Here is a 13,052-nt window from a genome sequence, read left to right on the forward strand (position 1 = left end):
GGAGATCGAACCCGGGCCCTTAGGACTACGACTCCTGAGCGCTGTCCACTCAGCCGAGAGGCCACGTGTGCGCGCGTGTGTTTTGTGTGTACTCACCTAGTTATGCTTGCGGGAGTTGAGCTTTGGCTCTTTGGTCCCGCCTCTCTACCGTCAATCTACTGGTGTACAGATTCCTGAGCTTCTCTTGCTCTGTCATGTCAACATTTGAAACTGTGTATGGAGTCAGCCTCCACCACATCACTTCCTAGTGCATTCCATTTGTTGACTACACTGACACTGAAAATGTTCTTTCTAATGTTTCTTTGGCTCGTTTGGTTACTCAGCTTCCACCTGTGTTCCCTTGTATGTGTATAATCCATCCTTGTCTGCCCTGTCAATTCCCCTGAGAAGTTTGTATAAGGTGATCATGTCACCCCGAGCTTTTCTGTTTACCAGCGACGCGAGGTGCAGTTTCCTTAGCCTTTTCTCGTAACTCCTTCATGAAACGGACTAGTCTAGAGGCATACCTCTGAATTTTTCGCTTCGTATTGTTCTTGACAAGATACGGGCTCCATGCTGGGGCAGCATTCTCCGGGATTGGCTGTACATACGTGGTATACAAGGTTCTGAAGGATTCCTTACACAGGTTCCTGAAGGCAGTTCTTATGTTAGCCAGCCTCGCATACGCCACCGATGCTATTCTTTTGATGTTGGCTTCAGGAGACAGGTTTGGCGTGATATCAACTCCTAGACCTTTCTCTCTGCCCGTTTCATGAAGGATGTCATCTCCCATTCGGTATCCAGTGTCTGGTCTCCTAGTTCCTCCTCCTAGTTGCATTACCTTATATTTACTTGGGTTGAACTTTAGTAGTCCTTTGATGGACCATTCCTTCAGTTTGTCTAGGTCATCTTGCAGCCTCATACTATCTTTCTCTGTCTTAATCCTCCTCATAATTTTTGCATCATCAACAAACATTGAGAGGAACGAGTCTATACCCTCTGGGAGATCATTTACATATATCAGGAATAGAATAGGTCCAAGAACTGATCCCTGAGGGACTCCACTGGTGACGCTTTGCCTCTCCGAGACTTCACCCCTCACAGTGACTCGCTGTGTCCTTTTGCTTAGGTACTCCCTGATCCAGTGAAGTACCTTCCCTTTCACTTACGCCAGCTTCTCCAGCTTGTGCACTAGTTTCGTATGTGGTACTGTGTCAAAGGCTTTTTGGCAATCCAAAAATATGCAGTGTGCCCAGCCCTCGCTTTCTTGCGTGATTGTTGTTGCCTGGTCGTAGAATTCAATCAATCCTTTGAGGCATAAATTGCCATCCCTGAACCCATGCTGATGTGATACACAGTTCTTCCGCTCCGGATGTTCCACTAACTTTTTTCGCACAATCTTCTCCATCACCTTGCATAGTATGCAAGTTAGTGACACTTGCCTGTAGTTAAGTTCCTCCTGTCTATCACCCTCTTCTTGAATATCGGGGCTACAGTAGCTGTCTTCCAAATTTTTGGCACTTCACCTGTTACCAGTGATTTGTTATACACCATGGAGAGTGACTGGCACAGAATTTCTGCTCCTTCCTTTAGCATCCAAGGTGAGACTCCATCCGAGCCTGAAACCTTTGTCACTTCCAACTCTAGCAGATGTTTTCTCACCTTCCCACTGGTAATCACAAACTCATCTTGTTGTGGCTGGGATTCCCTCTCCTTTCTCTGGGGACTTCCCCTTGCTCTACTGTGAAGACCTGGAATTTCTTATTGAGTTCCTCGCACACTTCCTAGTCGTTTGTAGTGAATCAGTCTGTCCATATTCTCAGTTTCATTACCTGTTCCTTCACTGTTGTTTTTACTCCTGATGTGGCTGTGCAGCAATTTAGGTTGAGTCTTTGCCGTGCTTGCGATGTCATTTTCATGTTGTCTTTCTGCCTCTCTTCTCACCCTGACGTATTTATTCCTGGCGCTCTGGTATCTTTCTCTGCTCTCTAGTGTCCTGTTGTTTCTATAGTTTCTCCACGCCCTTGTACATAGTTGTTTTGTGTACTCACCTAGTTGTGCTTGTAGGGGTTGAGCTCTGGCTCTTTGATCCCGCCTTGTGTGTGTGTGTGTGTGTGTGTGTGTGTGTGTGTGTGTGTGTGTGTGTGTGTGTGTGTGTGTGTGTGCGTGCGCGCAGTGGATGCAGGTGTTGTATTCAGCAGTGATGCACTACAGTAGTCGGTGAAGCTGTTGTATTCACATGGCATGTGTTTCAGTGGTCGATTTTGATGCCTCATCATAGTAATTATATTTTTGTATTTATATGGTGCGTGTATTATAGTAACTTGCGTGTATTATAGTGACTGTTGCGTGTCTAACAGTGAATGTTGCGTGCATTATAGTGATTATCGCCAGGTCATGAGGCACAGTGCCTTGTGTTGATGTCATAGTGCCCAGGGCAGGTGACACAGTGTATTATGCTAGTGTCATAGTGCCCAGAGCGCGCGCGCGCGTGTTTGTGTGTCAGGGTTAGAGATCCTTGTCCAAGTGTCAACACTTTAAATCTTAAATGAGCAGTTAAACAACACATATAAATAATTGCAGCGACGAAAAGACCTGTAACACTTACTGAATTGTTCCAGTGACGTTTAGGGAAGTGAACTTAGTCAAGAGAATCCATGCCCAACACGACAATGCTGACCAAAGGTGTGCTGACACGACAATGCTGACCAAAGGTGTGCTGACACGACAATGCTGACCAAAGGTGTGCTGACACGACAATGCTGACCAAAGGTGTCCTGACACGACAATGCTGACCAAAGGTGTGCTGACACGACAATGCTGACCAAAGGTGTGCTGACACGACAATGCTGACCAAAGGTGTGCTGACACGACAATGCTGACCAAAGGTGTGCTGACACGACAATGCTGACCAAAGAAAGGTGTGCTGACACGACAATGTTGACCAAAGGTGTGCTGACACGACAATGCTGACCAAAGGTGTGCTGACACGACAATGCTGACCAAAGGTGTGCTGACACGACAATGCTGACCAAAGAAAGGTGTGCTGACACGACAATGTTGACCAAAGGTGTGCTGACACGACAATGCTGACCAAAGGTGTGCTGACACGACAATGCTGACCAAATGTGCGCTGACACGAGAAACAAAATGTCATCAACAGATATGTTGGGACGAAATAAAGCTGTCAAAAATTCGCTGACACCAAACAATGCTGACGAAATATATGCTGACACGAAATAATGCTGAGAAAAGGAGATGCTGAACAAGGCATAATGCGTGATAAAAAATATAGAGACGAAAAAAAAGGCTGACGAAAAAAAAGGCTGACGAAAATTAGGCTGACATGAAATGCTGAAAAAAAAGGCTGAGGAAAAATAATATGCTGACACGAAATAATGCTGAAGAAAATAGATGCTCAGCTCGATATATTGCAGAGAGTAAGTTTTACAACAAGCCAGATATACAAGGTAACATATACCTGACTTCGTCAAGGTCACCACGCGGCCGTGACAAAGCCAGGAGCCAGGCATGTGGCTCTCAGGAGAGAGAGAGTGCCAAGCCAAAGTGACCATTTGGCACTTGGGATGGACGTGAAGCCAAGGAATAGGGACACGAAGGCAAGGAGCTGGGCTGTGAGGACAAGGAGCTGATATATGAAGACAAGGAACTGATATATAAGGACAAGGAGCTGAGTATATGAGGACAAGGAGCTGGGGAATATGAGGGCAAGGAGTTGAGTATATAAGGACAAGGAGCTGAGTATATGAGGACAAGGAGCTGGGGAATATGAGGGCAAGGAGTTGAGTATATAAGGACAAGGAGCTGAGTATATGAGGACAAGGAGCTGGGACATGCGGACAAGGAGCTAGGGGATAGGACAAGAAGGTCGAGATATGATTACGAGGAGAAGGACCTAAGGATACGAGGACAAGAAGCTGGGATATAATTAAAAAAACAAGGAGGAAACCATGGCCTTCCCCTTGGACTATTTTGGCTTCCAACCTCAACGTACAAATTACGTAGCCCATTAGCGCTAGGGTTAACACGTTGTGCTAGTGGGCCGTGGAATCGAACGTCGACCTTGCAAGTAGCGAGGACGTCGGTGTACCGACCAGTCCACAGGACACAACTGCTGCTCAGTTAGGTTGACCTTATTTCTTGTGAATTAATTGACGTGCAAATTGCGAAATGATAATGAGAGAGATATTAAGAAAGAAAATAATAATGAATAATATTATGAAAAAAACATTAAAAATGCTAGTAATAATGACAAACAGAAATAATAAGACATAATAATAATGACAAAATAGCATAATGAGAGATAAAAAAATTATAATGAAAAATAGCACCAATGAATATTAATAAAGAATGTCTTAGTTTACAACCCTTCCTTGTTGACCAAGTATACGCACGCCGAAGTCACGGCCAATGGTCAAGATACGGACATGAAAGATCAATAGAAGTAAACTCTTGTATTACTGAATTGGTAAACCTACCCTAACTATCGTAGGCCTAATACAGTAATATCTTAGGCCTAATCAAATATCCTAGGCCTAATACAATATCCTAGGCCTAATACAATATCCTAGGCCTAATACAATATACTAGGCCTAATACAATATCCTAGGCCTAATACAATATACTAGGCCTAATACAATATCCTAGGCCTAATACAGTAATATCCTAGGCCTATCTTGAGGTTATCTTGAGATGATTTCGGGGTTTTAGTGTCCCCGCGGCCCGGTCCTCGACCAGGCCTCCACCCCCAGGAAGCAGCCCGTGACAGCTGACTAACACCCAGGTACCTATTTTACTGCTAGGTAACAGAGGCATTGGGTGTAAGAAACTCTGCCCATTTTTTCTCGCCGGCGCCCGGGATCGAACCCGGGACCACAGGATCACAAGTCCAGTTTGCTGTCCGCTCGGCCGACCGGCTCCCAAATGCCCAAATGGCTGCCTAATGCAGTAGTATCCTAGGCCGTTGCTGTTTGATAACTTGGTGTGTCAGGGAGCAGAGCCACTGTGGCCCCTGAGTGCCAGGGTGAGACAGCAGGACCACTGTGGCCCCTGAGTGCCAGGGTGAGGCAGCAGGGCCACTGTGGCCCCTGAGTGCCAGGGTGAGGCAGCAGGGCCACTGTGGCCCCTGAGTGCCAGGGTGAGGCAGCAGGACCACTGTGGCCCCTGAGTGCCAGAGTGAGACAGCAGGACCACTGTGGCCCTGAGTGCCAGGGTGAGACAGCAGGACCACTGTGGCCCTGAGTGCCAGGGTGAGACAGCAGGGTCACCCGTTAATCAGATACGAAACGGACATTAAAGTAAGCGTTACAAGCGTGAAAAACGGTAAAGGCCTAACTAGACTTATACGATTGATAAGCTTGAAAATAGTGGTAAGACTGAGAAGCCTGGAATGCTAGTCTTAGGCTAGCCAAGCTTAAGACTACGCCTAGCAAGTGTGCTAAGCTTAGCAAGTGCGGTAAGCTTAGCAAGCGTGGCAACGCAGGTAATCGCCCACGTACATCCCCGTGAACCGACATCGACAGATGTGGATGACAAAACCAGGCTCAGGTCTAATCCCTTCAGCAGGGTGCGTTCTTTAAGGGTAATCGCTGAAGGAGGGCCTCCCCCCTGTGCACCTGGGGCAGGTGTTCTTAGGTGGCATCACCTGTCTCCTGGGAGATGAACTCTGTGGCTCTCACCTCTTACCGGATGCTGCATCTCCGAAGAGCCGTCTTCGTTTCCTGAAGACCTCAACTAGTCACCGGGTCATGCATAGTATGGAACATTGATGTTCAGGAAGATCTCTCTCTCTCTCTCTCTCTCTCTCTCTCTCTCTCTCTCTCTCTCTCTCTCTCTCTCTCTCTCTCTCTCTCTCTGTCCCTCGTTGTCATCTCTTCTCCCCCATTTTCTCTGGCTCCCTCTCTTCTATTATTCTTTCACGCTCTCTCTCTCTCTCTCTCTCTCTCTCGCTCCATTTTTTTTACCCGCTTTCTTTCTTTCTTTTTGCACCCCCTCTTTTGCATTGCCTTTCCCCTGACTCCGCTTACCACTCTCCCCTTGTTGCCTCACTCTCCCCTCTCCCCTCTCCCTCGCTCTCACCCCACCGGTTCTACCTAACACCTAACAGGGGCGGGTTTTCACAATTCTGGATGATTGATGGAGATTTTTATGTTACAATTTTGGGTCCGGGGGAAAAACACAGAAAGGCGAAAGGTATAAACAGTTATTGTTTATGCCTTGGAGATATAAACGATTTTGTATTTTTGTTTAGCAGAGAGTGAGAGGAGAGAGTGAGAAGAGTGAGAGGAGAGAGAGTGAGAGGAGAGAGAGTGAGAGGAGAGAGAGTGAGAGGAGAGAGAGTGAGAGGAGAGAGAGTGAGAGGAGAGAGAGTGAGAGGAGAGAGAGTGAGAGGAGAGAGAGTGAGAGGAGAGAGAGTGAGAGGAGAGAGAGTGAGAGGAGAGAGAGTGAGAGGAGAGAGAGTGAGAGGAGAGAGAGTGAGAGGAGAGAGAGTGAGAGGAGAGAGAGTGAGAGGAGAGAGAGTGAGAGGAGAGAGAGTGAGAGGAGAGAGAGTGAGAGGAGAGAGAGTGAGAGGAGAGAGAGTGAGAGGAGAGAGAGTGAGAGGAGAGAGAGTGAGAGGAGAGAGAGTGAGAGGAGAGAGAGTGAGAGGAGAGAGAGTGAGAGGAGAGAGAGTGAGAGGAGAGAGAGTGAGAGGAGAGAGAGTGAGAGGAGAGAGAGTGAGAGGAGAGAGAGTGAGAGGAGAGAGAGTGAGAGGAGAGAGTGAGAGGAGTGAGAGTAAACGGCAATCTTTCTGTCTGTAAACAGAGCAATATAAGAAACTGTTTTTAACCCATATATAATCTTCGCTCATAGGTCTGAGCCTATAGGCCTTCTATAGTGACTATAGCTCCTCCTATACCGCTTGTAGGAGTCGCTCCCAGCCTCTCAACTCCATACGCACTCCTTACAAACAGACAAACGCATAGGCATACACACAAACACACACAAGAATGCATGCAGGCACAAACATGCGCGCATGCACAAACATGCGCGCATACACACACACACACACACACACGCGTGCACACACACACACACACACACGCATTGACGCAGCTCCGCCCACTGTAGCAAGCCACGCCTCCAGCTTTAAGTGCACACGGCCTGTGGAATACACAAGATCATACACGTACACGCGCACAAGCAAGCACGCGCATACACGCGCATACAGGCACACGGTGTATGCCCCGCCTTCAGTCTCAGATTACTTCCCCCAACTTTAACCACGCCCACAACCTTTAGCCGTGGGCCACTGTACTAAGCCATGTCCAATATATTTAGCCATATTCACTGTCTTAAGCCATGGTCACTGTATTAGGTCATGTCCACTGTCTTAAGCCATGGTCACTGTATTAGGTCATGTCCACTGTCTTAAGCCATGGTCACTGTATTAGGTCATTTCCACTGTCTTAAGCCATGGTCACTGTATTAGGTCATGTCCACTGTCTTAAGCCATGGTCACTGTATTAGGTCATGTCAACTGTCTTAAGCCATAGTCACTGTATTAGGTCATGTCAACTGTCTTAAGCCATGGTCACTGTCTTACGCCTTGTCCACTGTCTTAATCCTTGTTCACTGTCGTAAGACATGGCCCCCGTCCAACCATAACTACCAACCTACAGTTCTACTCTTCCTGTCTTCAACAACCACCTCTCGACTTCACTAGGGACAAACAGAGGTTCAATCCTCGCCAAATGTCTCACGTGAGGGGTCATGTGTCTCACCTGGATGTGCAGTATTGGCGTGAACTCCTAAACAACTCCTAAGGAACCGTTCAGGTTCACATGCGATAAAAGGCGACTTTGGATGAGGAAACTTTAATTCTAGGTACTTTAATTTTAGGTTAGGTTGAGGCTAATTAAGTTAGTTTGTTATATGTCATTTCAGGTTAGGTTAGATTAGGTTAGGATTGACCTGGAATAGGATTAGGTTAGTCATAGATTAGTATAGGTTTTGTTTTGTTTTATTTCTTAATTTCCTTGTTATTAGAATACTTTGTTTTTCCTTTTTTTTTGTATTTTTTGTACCAATTGATTAGGCCAAATTTCTTGAGCAGTATTTAAAGAACGTACATAGAGGTAAAGATGCATAGACATTCTATGATTTTTTCAGGATTTTTTTTTTTCATCCTGACAATATGCATGCAGTGCTCATCCTTACTATTTGCACGCAGTGTTCATCCTGACTATAAAAAGACAGTGTTCATCCTCACAATATGCACACAGTGTTTATCCTCACTATATGAACACAATGTTCATCCTGACAATACGGCCGCAGTGTTCATCCTGACTATATGCACGCAGCGTTCATCCTGATTATACAGTGTTCATCCTGACTATATGCATGCAGTGTTCATCCTGACTATAAGAACACAGTGATCATCCTGACTAAATGCACACCGTGTTCATCATGACTATACACACAATGTTCTTCCTAACTAAATGCACTCAGTATTTATCCTTATTATATGTACGCAGAATTCATCCTGATTCTTCATATGCAGTATTCATCCTGACTATATGCACGCAGTGTTCATCCTGACTATATGCACGCAGTGTTCATCTTGACTATATGCACGCAGTATTCATCCTGACTATATGCACACAGTGTTCATCCTGACTATATGCACGCAGTGTTCATCCTGACTATATGCACGCAGTGTTCATCCTGACTATATGCACGCAGTGTTCATCCTGACTATATGCACGCAGTGTTCATCCTGACTATATGCACGAAGTGTTCATCCTGACTATATGCACGCAGTGTTCATCCTGACTATATGCACGCAGTGTTCATCCTGACTATACGCACGCAGTGTTCATCCTGACTATATGCACGCAGTGTTCATCATGACTATATGCACGCAGTGTTCATCCTGACTATATGCACAGAGTGTTCATCCTTACTATATGCACAGAGTGTTCATCCTGACTATATGCACGCAGTGTTCATCCTGACTATATGCACGCAGTGTTCATCCTGACTATATGCACAGTGTTCATCCTTACTATATGCACAGAGTGTTCATCCTGACTATATGCACGCAGTGTTCATCCTTACTATATGCACAGAGTGTTCATCCTGACTATATGCACACAGTGTTCATCCTGACTATATGCACGCAGTGTTCATCATGACTATATGCACGCAGTGTTTATCCTGACTATATGCACGCAGTGTTCATCCTGACTATATGCACGCAGTGTTCATCCTGACTATATGCACGCAGTGTTCATCCTGACTATATGCACGCAGTGTTCATCCTGACTATATGCACGCAGTGTTCATCCTGACTATATGCACACAGTATTCATCCTGACTATATGCACGCAGTGTTCATCCTGACTATATGCACGCAGTGTTCATCCTGACTATATGCACGCAGTGTTCATCATGACTATATGCACGCAGTGTTCATCATGACTATATGCACGCAGTGTTCATCCTGACTATATGCACGCAGTGTTCATCCTGACTATATGCACGCAGTGTTCATCCTTACTATATGCACGCAGTGTTCATCCTTACTATATGGACAGAGTGTTCATCCTGACTATATGCACACAGTGTTCATCCTGACTATATGCACGCAGTGTTCATCCTGACTATATGCACGCAGTGTTCATCCTGACTATATGCACGCAGTGTTCATCCTGACTATATGCACGCAGTGTTCATCCTGACTATATGCACGCAGTGTTCATCCTGACTATATGCACGCAGTGTTCATCCTGACTATATGCACGCAGTGTTCATCCTGACTATATGCACGCAGTGTTCATCCTGACTATATGCACGCAGTGTTCATCCTGACTATATGCACGCAGTGTTCATCCTGACTATATGCACACAGTGTTCATCCTGACTATATGCACGCAGTGTTCATCCTGACTATATGCACGCAGTGTTCATCCTGACTATATGCACGCAGTGTTCATCCTGACTATATGCACGCAGTGTTCATCCTGACTATATGCACGCAGTGTTCATCCTGACTATATGCACGCAGTGTTCATCCTGACTATATGCACACAGTGTTCATCCTGACTATATGCACGCAGTGTTCATCCTGACTATATGCACGCAGTGTTAATGCTGACAATATGCAACAGTGTTCAACCTCACTATAAGCAAGTGTACATCCTGACAATATGCTCACCAGTGTTCATCCTCACCACACACACACACACACAGTGTTCATCCTGAATATATGCACGTAGGGTTCATCGTCACTATATGCACGCAGTGTTTATCCTCACTATATACACGCAGTTTTTATCCTGACAATACGAATGCCGTGTTCATCCACACTATATACACGCATTGTACGAGCTAACTATACACACACACTGTTCATCCTGAATATATGCACGCTATGAACATCGTCACTATATGAACGCATTCTTCATCCTCACTATATACACGCATTCTTCATCCTCACTATATACACGCATTCTTCATCCTGACTATAAGCATGCCGTGTTCATCCAGACTATACACACGCAGTATTCATCCTGACTATAAGCACACAGTGTTCATCCTCACTATATGCTCACAGTGTTCATCCTGACAATATGCTCACAGTGTTCATCCTGACTACATGTACGCAGTGTTCTTCGTCATTATTTGCACGCAGTGTTTATCCTCACAATATACAAGCAATATTCATCCTGACTAAACGAATGCAGTGTTCATCCTGACTATACATATGCAGTGTTCATCCTGACAATATGCACGCAGTGTTTATCCTGACTATACACACGCAGTATTCATCCTGACTATATGCACGCAGTGTTTATCCTTAATATATGCACACAATGTTCATTCTGACAATACGCTCGCAGTGTTCATCCTGACGAAATGCACGCAGTGACCATCTTCACTATGCACACACATCTTGACTATACACATAGTATTCTTCCTGACTATACACACACAGTGGTCATCCTGACTATACACACAGTGTTCATCCTGACTATACACACACAGTGTTCATCCTGACTATACGAAGTGTTCATCCTGACTATATGCCCAGTGCTTACCCTGACTATATACACATATGGTTCATCTTGATTATACACTCACAGTGTTCATCTTGACTGTACACAGAGTGTTCATCCTGACTATACGCAGAGTTCTTCTTGGCTATACGCACGCAGTGTTCATCCTGACTAAATGCCCACAGTGTTCATCCTGACTACACGCACACAGTGTTAATCCTAACTACACGCACGCAGTGTTCATGTGTTCATCCTGACAATAAAGACGCAATGTTCTTCCCGACCATTTGAACGCAGTGTTCATCCTGACTATATTCACGCAGTGTTCATCCTGATTATAATCAGCAGTGTTCATTTGTTCATACTGACAATAAAGACACAGTGTTCTTCCTGACTATACGAACGCAGTGTTCATCTTGACTTTCTGCACACAGTGTTCTTACTGACTAAACACACAGTGTTCATCCTGACAATACGCAGACAGTATTAATTCTGATTATACGCACGCAGTATTCATCCTGACTACGGTCGCAGAGTTCTTCCTGACTAAATGCACACTGTGTTCCTCCTGACACTATGCGCACAGTGTTCATCCTCACTATATGCAGTATACATCTTGACCATATGCAGACAGTGTTCATCCTGACTATAAGAACACAGTGTTCATCTTGACTACGTACACTGTGTTCATCTTGACTACGTGCACAGTGTTCATCCTTACTATATGGACACAGTGTTCATTCTTACTATATACACGCAGTGTTCATCCTGACATCATGCACGCAGTGTTCATCCTGACTTCATGCACGCAGTGTTCATCCTTTCTATATGCACGCAGTGTTCATCCTTACTATATGCACGCAGTGTTCATCCTTACTATATGCACGCAGTGTTCATCCTTACTATATGCACGCAGTGTTCATCCTGACTATATGCACGCAATGTTCATCCTGACTATACACACACAGTGTCCATCCTGACTAAATGCACGCAGTGTTCATCCTTACTATATGTAGGCAGTGTTCATCCTGACTATATGCACGTAGTGTTCACCCTGACTATAAGAACAAAGTGTTCATCCTGACAATATGCACGCAGTGTTTATTCTCTCTATATGCACACAATGTTCATCTTGACAATACGCCCGCAGTGTTCATCCTGACTATATGCACGCAGTGTTCCTCCTGACTATATGCACGCAGAGTTCATCCTAATTATATGCACGCAGTGTTCATCCTGACTATATGCACGCAGTGTTCATCCTGACTCTTTGCACGCAACGTTCTTCCTGACTATATGCACGCAGTGTTCATCCTTACTATATGTAGGCAGTGTTCATCCTTACTATATGCAAACAGTGTTCATCCTGACTAAATGTACGCAGTGTTCATCCTTACTATATGCACGCAGTGTTCATCCTTACTATATGCACGCAGTGTTCATCCTTACTATATGCACGCAGTGTTCATCCTTACTATATGCACGCAGTGTTCATCTTTACTATATGCACGCAGTGTTCATCTTTACTATATGCACGCAGTGTTCATTATGACTATATGCACACAGTGTTCATCCTGACTATATGCACACAGTGTTCATCCTGACTATATGAACACAGTGTTCATCCTGACTATATGAACCCAGTGTTCATCCTGACTATATGCACACAGTGTTCATCCTGACTATATGCACACAGTGTTCATCCTGACTATATGCACACAGTGTTCATCCTGACTATATGCACACAGTGTTCATCCTGACTATATGCACACAGTGTTCATCCTGACTATATGAACACAGTGTTCATCCTGACTAAATGCACACAGGGTTCATCCTTACTATATGCACACAGTGTTCATCCTCACTATACTCAAGCAGTGTTCATCTTGACTATATGCACATAGTTTTCATCCTGACTATATTCACACAATGTTCATCGTGACTATATGCACACAGTGTTCATCCTGACTTAATGCACACAGTGTTCATCCTGACTATAGGCGAGCAGTGTTCATC

This window comes from Procambarus clarkii, chromosome 28, assembly GCF_040958095.1.
Source record: "Procambarus clarkii isolate CNS0578487 chromosome 28, FALCON_Pclarkii_2.0, whole genome shotgun sequence".
NCBI classification, from domain to species: domain Eukaryota; kingdom Metazoa; phylum Arthropoda; class Malacostraca; order Decapoda; family Cambaridae; genus Procambarus; species Procambarus clarkii.